General features: G+C 38.6%; 1 protein-coding gene across 1 annotated transcript in view; it reads right to left on the bottom strand.

The window, feature by feature from the left end:
• The window catches only part of ARHGAP24 (Rho GTPase activating protein 24), a 332,868-nt gene extending 318,697 nt beyond the window's left edge, over nt 1-14,171 (bottom strand). The window contains exon 1 of the mRNA XM_012647248.1: nt 14,153-14,171. The gene's annotated coding sequence lies outside the window, so the exon portion shown is untranslated. The remainder of the gene's footprint in view (nt 1-14,152) is intronic.
• Between the last annotated feature and the right edge of the window lie 1,036 nt (nt 14,172-15,207).

Genomic DNA, 15,207 nt, shown 5'->3' with positions numbered 1-15,207 from the left:
TGAGATGTTGATGTGGTCCCTAACTCACAGTTCTCACCTGCTCAATACAGTTTCAAATTCATTAGAATTCAGAACACCAAGCGGCTGAAACTCCTAAGGGAACCTGAGGCCCATTCTATGAGATGGCAATGCAGACACCCAGAGGCAGTGTAGTTTCTCATTACAGGACAAAGTATACTTGGTTGACAGTGTGCTCTGACCAGAGCCTTCCTTGGACTAAGAAACAAGTGTAGATTCAGGACAAAAGCCCAGATGAAAAACACTGATTCCAAGTCCCCACTAAGTACCTATTCCACACTGAACCCCTGTCAGGACCCCCACTCAGTATCATCGCTCCCTTCAGCCTGGCTTCCGCACAGCCATGTGTGTGTCAACAGATCCAGAAATCCTGGTGATTTCTAGATAATACTCAGCTGAAATACAGCCTAGCTGATTTATTAATAAAAACAAGTGAAAAAGTCACAGGACAGCAAGTGGCAATTAATAACAGAAAAGGCTAGTTTCCATTACTTATTTTGCAATCATGATTTCTGAATTTGATATTTAAATTCATATATAAAAATTAGCCAAGTAAATGAGAGAAAATAAAACTTTTATTTTCCTAAGGGCTCACTTTAAATGGAAGATGTACCACATTAGCCATCAATGAGCTAAAAAAAAAAATTATAATCTAAAACCAGTCATTAACCATAATAAAAAAAGTTATCAACTTAAAATTAGTCATTATATATTTATTTATCACATTTATTTCTATGTGATGAATTGCAAGGCTTTTAGTATCATGCCTGATTTACTCAAAACTTCCAAGAGGATAAAGCAAGATAATAAGATGATTAATCAAGTTGAAGTACCAAGTTTTGTATTAACCCTTATAAATACTAGTCACAGGTAAGAGAAAAGAGTCAATCCTGCTTGAATAACAGGAGAGTGTTAACTAAGCAAATCTATTAAACAAGGCAAATTGGATTTTGCAGAAAGAAGCATTGTGTTGGACTAAACGCATAAAGACTAAAAAATGTGAGATTCTTAACACTATATTGGGTGGTCTCTTTGTAGAAAAATTCATTAATAAATTATACAATTATCATGGCTTTTATAATGTCATGCCATACAAGCTGTTTTGGGAAAAAAAAAAAACAAACACAGAAAACCTTTTCAAATAAGCTATCAAATGCTATTAGTTGGTGGCCACTAATTTACCACAAACAGAAAGTACTACATTAATACATCTGCAAAAGGTAAATGCTTCATTCTAACAGGAACTGAGTCTAATTAATAACTTCCTGGAAGCTGCCAAACAAAGGTTCTATGACTGAATTGTTTACAGTTCTTAACAGTCATAAAATAATGATGCTTCTCTGCCTCTTATTAAAATCAATTAGAGCACAAAATGCAGTCTCCCATAAATGGAACAGGTAGACTGGTTCATGTGTGAACACATTCTAAAGAGAACTATCTGGAAATTTAACAATGGAATACCAGGAAATTGCAAGGTAAAGAAATTACCAACTCAAGATAAAGCATGTAATACCTTTATTTCAAATCAAAGCTGAAATTAAAGGTAAAAACTTAACCTTTACTGTCTGCCTTCACCGCCTGCCTCCAAGTCCGTAAACACAGTCTAAATCGTTCTGGTTACAATTTATGGATCAACATTTGTATCAGGAATCAATCTCCAATCTCACAACCAGTCACTGGATCTGTTGCCTGACAACCTTGACAAAAAAGCATCACCAACTCTAATTCAGCACATCCCAGACGAATATGAAATATCACCAGTCATTTCATCACATTCTATGTTAACATGATATATATATATTCTCCCTCTCCCTTTCCCTCTCCTTCCCATTTCCGCCGCCTCCAGGCCCATGGTAATATGACCTTTACATATCATTTACTCTTTCTGAATTATTTTAGCATTTCACATTAATAATACAGCTCATAAATGATAGCACACACTAATTGCTTGGCATTTCCACCAAATAGTTCAATATAATTTTATTTTACTTAATGGTTATTTCTAAGAGATGAAGAAAATATTTACCACATCAAATTAACAGAAAACATCAGTAAGAAATATGCCACTATTGTTATTGCTATGCGTTTTGGTCTGAGTGTTATTTTCTAAACAAATAGGTACTAACCCTCACAAGTCCTTAGTGTTCTATTCTTGCTTGAAAATGTATTATCAGACACACAGTCCCAGAGGTGACACCATTGAGCCACGTGCAAATATCTGAAGGAAGCCTAAGCATTTAGTATTCTCTCTTTGGAGACACAGAAATAACCTCACGTTTCTGAGATCGCATCCTGCGCTTTTCAAAGCTGCTGGGAAAGGTACCCGGAGCAGCACGCCCTGGGACCCCACAGCTCAGCCCCACAAAGGGCTCACCTTGCTCAAGATGAAAAGTCCGTCTCCCCCAGCTGAGCCATGAGCTGCACAGCCAACTGGTTCTATTGATCCTCTCCCGTTTTAGAAAGGAGTCCCTCCGAGTCTTCAAACCCCAGTCTCAGGCTCATGTCAGGAAGCTAAGGATACTCCCTGGAATGTTCCACAAATTAAACAACTGAGGATGGGATTGCAAACAGAGAGATAATGAAAGCACTGCACAGAAGGCGCTCTTCTTGTTTCTCAGGTTTACACAGCAGTGGCCATGAGCTGAGTCTTCTCTCCCCTCCTCCTCCATTCCCTCACTCACCTTCCGTGATTAGCTGACTGGTCAAGACGGTGCTTAAAGAGTATAACCAGTTACTTTTCATTTCTGTTTTTGTTTTCTGCATGAAATCTCTTAAGTGTTAAATACCATCAGACTTACTTGTTCCCTTGTTTTTCAGGAATATGAAGAGCATAAAATAAGAGAATAGTGCACAACTATGGTGTGGTTCAAAGACTGAACTGGATGAAAATCTACAGCATATTGAGAATGTTCAATTTATATTAAATGGGTTCAATGTAATTAATATTATTACAAGGAATGTCTAAGGAATTAGATTAAAAATGTACCCGTAAACAGAAAGTATTGCAAGTTATACCTTGATATTAATATGGTATATTTTTCAGCTGCCTTTAGGGTTAATCTAAGCTTCATAAAAATGCTTTTGAAGATGTTATTACAGATTCACTGGCTCATTTCTCAGCCAAGGTTCTTCATCTAAATGATAGAACACAGCAAATTATATAAGCGATTCTTATCAGTTTTGCCAAAGATGATACTTAACTAGTAACTTCCAGTTGCAAAGCAATGGAGGTAATTTATCATATACATTGGATTTCTTAGGAAAGTATTTAGGTTTAATTCTCTCAGGGAACTCCAGCTGAGAAAGGCTCCTGAGGAATAGGTCAGCCACCAAAAATCAAGAGCCCGGTCTGCTGTTCTTCACTGTGTGTCCGGGGGCAAATCACTATGGACTCCTTTTCCATATTGGAAGATTTGAGGTGGGATGCTAATAATAGTTTTTTAATTAAGCTTTTGTTCCGAAGTCTGAAAAATTAATTCATTCTAAGACGAATGTAGCATATAACTTTTAATCTGTTGTGGGGCTACTGTGTAGGCCTAGTATAGAAGATGAATATGAAAGATTACCCAAAAGACTTTTTTATTTTTAACTCTGTAATTCCAGCCTTCTTTTCTCATCTAAATTTTCACCAAATTTACAGTAAAAAGAGGCTACACATTTCAATGCTACCTCCCTTTCTCCCCACTCCTCCCCACTCCTAACCCCACTCTGGGTTAAAACCCAGAGTCACCCAAAAAAAGAGGGAAGTAGGAGTTCCCTTTCAAGTTGGCTTTGGTTTGCTAGGCAACGATTTTGTCCATACAACACCTTTCATACCCACAGTATCTAAGAGGTGAACAGAAGCAGTAATTTAAAAGTACACACAAGCAACCAAGCAAGCCAAGGACTTGACAAATGCACGAAGAAAGACAGAAGAGAGAAAAAAATTTCAAGAAAATGATCATGTGATGTAAGTGATTCCAAGGCAAAGTTCACCTCAATTTGAAAACATAACAAAGGTTCTTGAAAAGGCCCTGAGTGAGTCACTCTAGCTGAATGAGCTCTATCCTTAGCCTGACCTGGAATCTACAAGGCCAACATCAGGGCAGAAGGCCAAAGGAGGGCAGGAAGGACTCATGTCACCCATCATGGACAGCTCTGTTAAGCAAGTGGCATTTCTTAACACAGAGACTCAAATATATGCATTTAATGCTTTAATCATAACATGTATTTGAACGCAAGAAACGTCCAGTTGCATTGAATGAAAACCTCCGTAAGGCATTTCATTAAAAATATGGCTGTCATTGGGAAACTAGTAACTTCTACTCAAGAGAGCTATTCCTAGTGTGTCTTCAAGTTATATTTGCTCACTGTACTAAAAGAGCCAAGATTTTCATTGCTTTTGTTACTGCATAGTCAATACCTAGTGCAGAGAGCTAGAGGCTACTCTCCCCCTTGCATCATAAACAGCAGTTGTCATCTAAGAATAGATATTGTTTGCATTTGAGTTAATGAAATGGCAGAAACTATATGACTTCATTTCCAATTTCACAAATGATTTTGCAAAATATGGAGTTAAAACTCAATCTTTTAACTGTGTTAGCCAGTTTCTCAATGGGGATGTTCTTGGCATTGGGGCAGGGGAAACTCTTTGTAGTGAGGGACCACATTCACATTGCAGAACATATGGTATTCTTGACCCCTGGGCACTAAATGCAGTAGCTTCACCCAATCATTGTGATGATCAAAACCACCCTCACACAGTTTCAAAATTCCCTCTGGAAAGGGTATCGCATATCCCCCTAAACCCGCAGCTGATGAAAACTAGCCCACTGGCATGGGAAATTTGTCAAGGAAAGGTCATGTTAAACTTTGTCATGTTATCTGTATACCTTCCAGATACTCACTCCTCTATAAAATCCAAATAACCATTTTTCAGAGCCCTGACAAATACATACACATAGCCACACTCTTATAAAAATGGCTCAAAAGGAACACCCTACCATTTGGCAACATAGATTTTTCAATGCTGGAACAACCTTATAAAGTATTTACTCTAACCCTTTCATTTTATAGATAAGGAGACTAAAGTCCAAGAAAGCTAAGTGATTTGCCTGAGTTCATAGATAACAGTTAATATCAGAAGGATTAGAGTCCACAGTCTCCCAGATCTTTCCCCAATGTCCTTCTCACTCTTCTCCAATCATACAACGCAAAATAAAGGAAGACCTTTCAAAACATCTCTCAAGCTACTGCTTAAATATGGAATTTTCCCTCTGGTGAGCCAGAAGGTAGACTTTCTTACCCCTGAAGCTCATTTTTCCTGACACTTTTGTCCTTAAAAATATTTTCACACACCACTAAGAATTAACTTTTAGTAAAAGTTAACATAAATATATATACCTATTAAAAAGCTGCTTTTTAAAAATCCAAGGTAATTTTTTTAAAGAATGGAAAAGAAAGCCTTCAAGTTCTTTCTGGTGAATCTGGATGCTGTGTTTTCAAACAGGATGCTTTACATCTTAAAGAAAACACACCCACCAACCACAAACCAAACACAACAGTACGTGATACTACACTCAACGAATGAAGACAGGTCAATGCAATATTACCAGCTCTCTTGTCAAAGTAAAGACATAGAATCAGAAAATATCTTAAACACATTCATTGTTTTCTTTGGGGGGAAAAAATCCTCAGTATATAAATTTAGATCACTTACATTTTTATCAGAAAGTTTTTTTGTTTATCAGTATTATTATAGCATTAACTAAATTGCCTACCTTCCATCTGCATACACTTTTCAAAGTAAATGTCAATTAATAAAATATTGAGTGCAGTTTTTTATGAATTTTTAATTTAACTCCTAATTTTACAGTTGTTCAGGCATCTGGACTATTATCATTAAAATGTTTCAGATTGAATACAATTTAGATTACTCAGGGCTACACAGAAAGAATGTTAAGGTTTTATCTTGTAGTTCTAGGAGAAGGCATAGAATCTATTCAGTGTCCTTCTACCTATAAACTAACTGACTTCTGTGGGATTTACCCACGTGCACTGTGAGCAGGTAGCATAGAAAAATAGGAGAAGCAACTACACAAAATCAAAGTCACACAAACACTGGGCGGCAGTCCCTGGAGAGTTGAAATCTTTAGTCAGTACAATGTCAAGGTGCACTTTTAATCACTCTTGAGTATTTAGATGTATCTTACTTATCCAGCGTTTTTATGATTTCCAAATGCCACCTTCCACTAACAAGTGGTCCTCAAATTTTAGTGTACATCAGAATCACCAGGAGGCCTTATAAAACCGCCCCAAGTGGGGCTCAGTAATTTGCATTTTTCAGGTGGAATCGATGCTGCTGGTCCTCTACCACATTTGAGAACTGCTACCTTAAAGACTTTTTAAAATACTCACTTTTTGATAGTTATCAATAATCAAGTATATCTGAATTATTATCAGAATAATAATTTCTATTCAGTGTGGGTGTTTGAGATGGACACATACACAAAATTGAAATTGAAACATGAAACAATTTTTACTTTTACTGCATATGATGAACATTGATTTTTTTCTATTCCAGTCCATTTCATCTTATTCTATTTCTTTTCATTCAAAAAGAAATGTTGGTCATGAACCACTAATTTGATTTTATGACCACTGTTAGATCAGGACCTACAGTTTGAAAAATACTGCTCAGGACTTCTCTGTTCATCACTGAATATAATAACTATTAACTTGTATTAATACTTACCAGGGCCAGATACACCTCCAATCTCTTTTTATAACATTGCTGACTTTATAAGTTAAAAGTGCATAATAACACTCTGAAGTAGGTACTATTAAATGACCATATTTACAGAGAGGAAAACTGTAGTTGGTGAATGCCCAAGGTTAGGTCACAAGGTTTAAGAACATCAGAACCAGGTTGTAACACAGGTCTAATTCCAGAGCAAACAGTGACGGTTGCTCCCTTGAAGTGAGATATTTTAATTTGAATCCCAGATGTAGCACGTAGTGGCTGTGTGATTTTTTGCAAGTTACTAAGCCTCTCCAGGTTCCAGTTCACCCATCTATAAGAGAGAGATGATAATAAGGCCTGTGTAGGAGCTGTGAGGATTAAATGAAATAATCCATGACAAGTGCAGAGCATATAGCTAGCACATAGTGAGGCTTAAATAATTATTATCTAGTATTAGACAGAGATGGAATTCTTAATTGCCACATCAAACATTGCCTCCTTTCCCTTGGCTTTCAGTTCCTGATACTGTCTGGATTTGCCTTTTCTCCTGATTTCCTGCCTTCTGACACTTGTTATCTTGTGACCTTGCTTTTGCCCTTCCCCCATCCCTCCTGCCTCGGCAGCTTGACCTGTTCTGCAGGAGTCCTCAGAGCTTCTCACCAGACAAATCTTGTGCCCTTCACCTGTCTCCAGGTACCAAAGACCAAGGCTGCCCCTTGGAACCTGCCAACTTGACCTAATCCCACAGATACAGAAAAGTTATTTCATGATAAAAGTGTGAGTTGTCACCCAAAAGTGAAGTCTCTAATCAGCAAATCAAAAATGTAAAAAAGTAGAAATCTTCTGTACACCCCATAGATGACTTTCTATAGAATTTCATCAACGTTTCACTTGACCATTCCACAATTACAATTATACAATAATGGGATGTAAAAAACAAAATGACACTCTGAAGGTGATAGTCACATGGCTGAATTCTAGGTCGATGCAGTTAGGTTGCAACAAGATAACCTCAGGCTCTTCTAACTCTCCTTGATCATCTTATCTTGCTGGAAATTCCTTCAAAGGAGAAATTTTCAAACCAGATATTCCCAAGAAAATGAAACAATTGAAGATGATCCCTCCAGAAAGCTGCAGAATTCTCTTCTCTAGGTATCTTTACGAACAGGAGTGAATGCACTCCAACAACTCCTCTGATAAACGCTCCTTCCCTGAGAAAGCCTGGCTTTAAAATCCCATTCCCTATTGCTCATTTCAATTCTGTGTGCCCATGGAGTGCTGCCACTACTAACTCAACCTTTTTTCCCTTCTTGGTTGCTATCCCCAAAGCATCATCCTTTTCTGCTATTATTTCAGCTTTTCCAAGTTGAGTCACTAATCCTAATATGGGGACCACCTGTCTCCTTCTCTACTCCACCTCTACCCCATCACCCCATTGCTCACTGTGCTCCTCAGGCATGTGGCCCCATGTCTGGAAATTAAGTAATAGGTATAGATCCTTGGACCTCTGTGGATCATACTTTTCCTGTTCACTGCTCAACCAGAAAATAAAGTCTGGCCAGGCCGATCACTACAGATTTATTCAGTTACTGGCCTGGGGTGGATGGAGTCCCTTTTCTCACCAGAGAACGCTGATAATGGTAACTCATCCCAGGGGCCATCAGCACAAGAATGCTCGTCATCTAAAAGCCTTCAAGACAGCCAACAAGATCAGTTCATAGACATAATGCTGAGACTAGGGTCTATACTCTATGTCAAACCCACGAAACACATAGTTTATGATTCTAAACTATGTGAAAAGCACCAAGAGGAAGGGGACATACTAAAAATAGCAGGGTACTTGGATTCATGTAGATGTGGTTTCAATTCTCAAGTCTACACTACCTTGGGTAACTTTAACTCTCTGAGCCAAAACATCCTGATACAAGAAGAATAATAGTATCTGAATTAGATATAATATAGAGTATTTCTAGAATTACTAATTCTAATTACTTCTAGAATTAGAAATAATATATGGAAAAACATCTTGTGGAATACTTGGTACTTAGTAAATACTTAATTCATTAGAGTGACTATCATTATGAGAGTCTGGGAGACTCAAAGAGAGAGAAAAAACTGGAGACAAAATGAAAGCTATTTTCCCGCTTTAGGGAATTGGAAAAATTACTGTGTTTTCTGAAGGCTCAATGTGGTGGTCACGAAACAGCCCTAAGTACAGCTCCATAAGCCTTAATGTATTGATAGATTCCATTTGTAAGGAGGAAAAAAAGGTTTTCTCTTCCATTTCTCAGAGATATCCCAGAAGGAACTCTTCTATATATTTGTGATACATGTATTGAAAACAATTCACATGTTTGGCTTTATGTATCTACTTTCAAAGTTACTAAAATGTGATTTTCCTTCTCAGGCTTTTAAGAAATGTAACATTTGAAAGAAAGATCAATTTATCTATCTTGAATGTAAAAGTAATACCTGGAATGTTTCAAGGAACCACAAAAAATGACTTTGGAAAAATTATTGGCTCTAAAATACTAGACTAAAGATACACAATAGAATTATATAAATATTTAACTAAATGTCTAAACAGGGTAAAAAATACAAAGTGAGGTAGTTCAACCTAGTTCCATAATAGACTTAACTAAGCTAACTAAGCTTAGTTAAAAAGTATGGGTATCATAAATGTATTAAAAGTTAAGGATAAAAAGGTGCAAATTGTGTCATAAGAAAACGTTGACGAGGGTACAACTGAGCATGAGGTTTAGTTCTGAGCAGAAGCTTGGGTGAGAAGCCAAAATGAGAAGCATGGTGATTTCTTAGCCTCTTTTTCTAACAACAACAACAACAACACAGTAGTTAATCAGAAGAGACACACTTTTAAAAACTCCTAGTAGGAAAGGCAAAGATGAATTTATCATGGAGATCTTTATAGAAAGAATATTGAAATACATGAAGTGCCAAGACATTTTCTATGCAGCCCATCTCTTTTATGTTGATCCTCAGGGAAAAAAAAGTATCATATAAAGCATAGTATAATGAAGACATTTTCACAAAAGGGAAAAAGGTGTTGTAATGTGATTAGGGGAGGTAAGTTTCTGGTCATATAATTTGATTAGAAAATTTAGGGAAATGAGTGGTTAGACTATTACACTTAAATATCAATGCTTGTTCTCCCAGGCCACTCAGAGATGCTCAATAAGAAGCAACTTGAGCCTGGAGTCCCTGGCTGGTACCTGAGACACTAGTATTATGAATTCTTGATTGAAATATGTATTATCCACATGCTAAATAGCAGGAATGCAAGTAACAAAGGCAACATTGCTCTGAAATGAAATGAGCCCATTTGTATCTTTGCCCAAATGAAGTGTAACTACCTTTCTACATGTTAGACAGCAAAAATAACTATAGAAAAAGACAAATTTTTTCAGAAGGAAATTTTGGATTTGTCTCAATTCTAAAATGAGATGAAAAGAAAGTCAATATAGTAAAGAATCAGTAACATAAAAGAAGGTGCCCCTCAAAATTTCCTTCTCTCCATCCACCTTCATATTCTCCTTTAATTAAATCTAATTTCCCTCAAGTACTAGTACTCAAGATAATTACTAAATAGCCAAAATTAGTATTTCTATTTTGCTTAATTAAGACTATTATTGCCCATTCCACAAGCAGGATCTTCAAATTTAACTTCATTATTAGTCTTCACAGATAAATCTAGGACCCTCCCACTGGGATTTCACAGATTACAGATTTTACAATATAATAATAAAAAAAAACCTGTGGAAAATGTATATTTATTATAACTGTTTCCATCATCTTTAAGCTCAAGTGCATTTTGTGATTTCCAGAAGGAAAAAAATTATTCCACAGTAGTTTTTGTTTTGTTTTGCTTGTGCTTTAAAATTGCAAAAAGCACAATATTTCATCCATTGTAGGGATTTAATAGGCATGTGTTGGCTGGTCTGGAAAGTGAATGATGTTTTGTAGCATTGTTACATTTGGAAAATGAACTCTGAGTCCAAATAGACATTTTTCATATGAACTCTTCAGGTATAACTATCTGCATATATTTTATTTTATGTACTTTAGTCACACCTTTACTTGCTCATTTATTGAAGAAACATTAATAGAAGTCTACTATGCTTCAGACACTGGGCTGGGCACTTGGATTCAGGTGGTTCCACAGCCACCAAACCAGCCATTGAAGAACTCAGTAGTTGAAGGGGTTGGGGAGATACATAAAAATTATCAAAATAATTATTAAATGTTCAAAATGTTATGGAAGCAGACAAGATGAAACGATTAGTTCTTCTTTCGTCAAATTGGGTATGTTTTCCCAAAGGAAATTCCACTTGAAGTCCGCCACCAAGAATCAAGAGGGACTTTCCAGGCAGAGGGCATTCCAGGAGAATCCATGAACAAGAGATCAGAAGCGTGAACAGTGAGGAGCCCTTGTATAGGAAGAGGCAGCTAAAAAGAAATGCCTTGGAAGAGCTTTTAGACACTATATGAAAGAGTTTAGGGTTAATATTGTATGTCATTGGGATCCAACAAAGGTTTTTGAACAAGGGACTTACACAATCAGATCTGTACTTTATAAAGATCAATTGTAGCAATGTCACAGTAGAGTGTAGATACTGCTTAAAAGCACACATGTACACAATAACCTCTGAAAACTGAATATTCTTTGATTTCTCACCACAATAATCCTTCTACCTCCAAATGTGCTTTTACTTATCTGCTGAAACCACAGAACCTTGTAAAGTTTAAGTTCATAGAGCAAAGACAGATGGGTTACCACTGCGAGACTCAGCGTGAGGTTCTGACTCTTCACATGAAGAGCATTAACTTCACGGGTAAGTTGACCATTTACTATTCTATTTTTAAATATCCTTCTTCATCTGGGAGATATCTTAGTCCTTTAGCCATGGCTTTAAGAATAAACAGGCATCTTTCCATTTTAAATCTCTTCTGCTTTTCCCTCAGTGAAATTTGATCAGTATAGGACAGATGCCCCAGGCCCTTATAATCAACCTCCTCTACACTCACGTGTGACCAGTTGGGTGGCTGTCCCTTCTTACTGGGCTCCAGGCTGAACCTCTACCCACCTCCCCATCTTGTATTTTCAAAGCACTCACCTTTACCAAAAATCAAAACATGGCAGAAATAAGTAATCAGCGTTACATAGCTCAATTCATGGAAAAAGAACACTCTGCTGACCAGAAAATACCACAGGAAAATAACTACAAATAAGTAAGATGGTGCTACAGCCAGCACTGCACACACTAAAGGACCGGAAACAAGGCATGGTCTGAACTTTACAGTGGCACTGCCTGCTTTCAGCCCTAAGAAGCCACCCCGGACACTAATAGAGTCAGAAAGAAAACACTCTTCAATGGGCCAGTAGGTCACGGCGAAACTATTAAGAGAGCTGTTGGTAAACACCAAAGAGGCTTTGGCTAAGACACGGAAGTAATCAGACTCAAACTACTCATCACCACCTGCTGCACATTCCTCACGCTTCCTGCCCACCCCCACCCTTCACCCTGGAGAGTCCAAGACCACACAGGAAATAAAACCATGATCCATGAAAGCTCCCAGAGCTTTGGCCATTACTATCCTGAGCAAAAGCTGAAAGGATTTTGCTGGAGATTTCAGCCAAGAACACTTTTACACTTAAATCTATGTTCTTGTTTGGAAAGGTGCATTGCTATTTCTGTGGTGGATTTTTTTTTCTTGAGAACTTCTTTTCCACTTACTATCAGGTTTTTATTTTCAGATGTTCAAGTTCACAATATGTAGGGCCCAAAAGAACATTACAGAGAAACCACCCTCATCTTAAATCCAAACCCCTAAGATGAAGTAATAAAACTAAGTAAGGAAGCCAGGGACAGTCTGAGTCTCAACAGCCTCTTACATGCAGAAAGAATTAGAGATCCTCCTTCCTAGTATCATACTAGTCGTATAGTCCTTCCACGAACCTCAAACTAAACTCCAGATCTGAGAGACTCAGCTTATCCCTCATGCCCACTTCAAGGTCTTCCACCAAGAACGTACCTCCTGTGAGTGTTAGGAAGATGTTAGTTATTTTAGAGTTTTGCCAATATCTTAGTCTTCCAAGATGTCTAAGGTGAAACCTCTGACAACTCCGTAATGGCTCTAGAAAGAACATATTTCTAGACTTGCTACCTGAAGGTGAGGCACTGAGGGAAGATAAAAAGGGGAGGGGTTATTACTGTGCTCTCTTAGAAATTGAAACATGCCCAGAGAAGAAGTATTAAGAAATTTAAAAGGGGGAGCAAAATCTTAACAAGTTTGATGTGACTTTATACTTGTTTTCTGGCTTTTTCTAATGTACAAATGCTGTGTGTTTTATGTTTTATGATGCCTAGTTCAATACCAACATCCATTCTTGCCCTTAACTATTGGTTTTGAATTCTAATTAGAATCAGTGCACATATTGTTTGTATTTAATCTGTCCATCTTCTTCTCAGTAATTGAGTAAGGCTCTTAAATTCTATGGCAGATATTCTTGGACTTCAATTAATTTTTCTCACTTAGTAGACACAGCAACACATATTGTTTTCCTTATGAATAAGCAAACCCTTAACAACATTTATATTTTAAATACCCAGCATGATTTATTTATTTCCTCTTTTTAGAAAGAAACAAAACAATGAAGAGTTGGAAGATTAACAAAAGAATAACATAACATAAAATATTACAGAAACAGAAATTGCTTGGAGATAATGTTTAATTCAAATGAATTAAAATAGACATAGACTATAAAGAAGTCTGGGCTTCCTACTACTAGTTGATATTGAAAACCTAACATCTCTAAGGAATTCAGAGTAACGTTATCTCCCTTCTATTTGGGTACTTATAAAAGAAATGCAGTCTAAAATATTTTTTAAAACTGAGAATATATTACATATTCATTCTTAAGAGAGGATAGATACTTCCTCAAAATGTCACTCTTTTCAAAAAAAAAAAAAAAACTAGACAAAACCTTTTGAGTGGGTTAAAATTCACCACAGATTCCTTAATGTTTTGTGTTTACCAAAACAGAAAATGTTTATTGTTAAAACTACCTGTGTGTGCCTGTTATCTTGGAAACTCTCATAAGACGCTAGTGGAAACAGAAATGGGGGAAGGGAAAGATGGACAGTAAAAGAGGAAATTGAATTGCACAGAGTTTTTTTATTAATTCCATGTATGTTTAAAGCCAGAAACACATACTACCAACTACTGCTTCCCAGCACACGTACGCGCGCGCGCACACACACACACACACACACACACACACACTCTGCACACACGAGATGCCTGCGGTCCCCCCGCCCCCAGCAGCCCCCTCCCCTGTCGCAGGCAGCTGCGTCCGGCGGGACTCGCACCCTCCCCCGCGACCGCGTCACCTACCCTGCCGGGAGCGCACGACGGATGCGGGACGGTGGCTGCTCCGAAGGAAAAGCTCCCAGGACAAGCCGAAAGAAGATGAAAATTAAAAAGGGGGCAGTGCGGCTCCTTTACTTCCCGCAGCCAGGGAAAGTGTGGAGCCCCATTCGCCCGGCCGCCCCGCGGCGCTGGTTTCGGGGGAAACACGCGGCGGTGGGGAGCTAGGGGGCGTCCCCTGGGCGCGCGCGCCGCGCTCCTCCGCTGTCCCCGCTGTCTCCGCCGCCGCCTTGACAGCACCCCCGCCTCCGCGACCCTCCGGAGCCCCGGCGCTTTCCAGCCGGAGCTGGGCTGCGTTGCCGCATGCACTTGAGAAATCCCAGCAGTTGCGCAAAGAGGAGCCCCAGAAGTTAGAAAGAGTGATTGTGTGCGAATGTGTAAATAGACAGTGCAGGAGGCTGGAACAACTGAGTGGGGCCAACCCTCAGACGCAGCCCGGGGTTTCAGGTTTCATTTGGCAACTGGCGGCTTCACAGACTCGGGCCGCACTGCTGGGGGGGCCGCAGGGGCCCCGCCCTCCCCGGCCGGGTTATCTGCGGGCCTGGCTCCCCGGGGACCAGACCAACCGGCCCTGCCTGGTCCCTCTGCAGCTGGCAACGCTTCATGCGTATCGTAGATGCGTGTTGGTCACAGATCTAGGGCTGTGGGTGGGGGAAGGATGGGGAATACAGGTCTTCTGTCCTCAAAGAGCTCTGGGCAGACCTCCACACACCGGTTTTACCTGCTTCCACCTATTCTGTCTCTTTTAAATCTTAATTCTCCAATCAGAATTACCTGAGTCCATAAAATCCTTATTCCTAGAAATGCATATTTAGCTGAATGCCCTCTAGTTAGAGCATTAGAGAAATTCGAAGTATAATCACCTGTTTATCATGGTCTAAGAGCTCTCAGAATTATACAATATCAGGGAAAGAGGACAGAGTAGTAAAACATTTTGCTAATGCGGGCTCCTCTTCCAACCATTACAACAACAACAAAAAATCTATTTCAAATCGAAATCTTACAGTTCTGGTTACCTGGCA

The sequence above is a fragment of the Propithecus coquereli genome, unplaced genomic scaffold (genome assembly GCF_000956105.1).
Source record: "Propithecus coquereli isolate 6110/MARCELLA unplaced genomic scaffold, Pcoq_1.0 Scaffold26, whole genome shotgun sequence".
NCBI classification, from domain to species: domain Eukaryota; kingdom Metazoa; phylum Chordata; class Mammalia; order Primates; family Indriidae; genus Propithecus; species Propithecus coquereli.
Note: the sequence above shows the minus strand (reverse complement) of the source record. Positions and strands in the feature narration are given on the sequence as shown.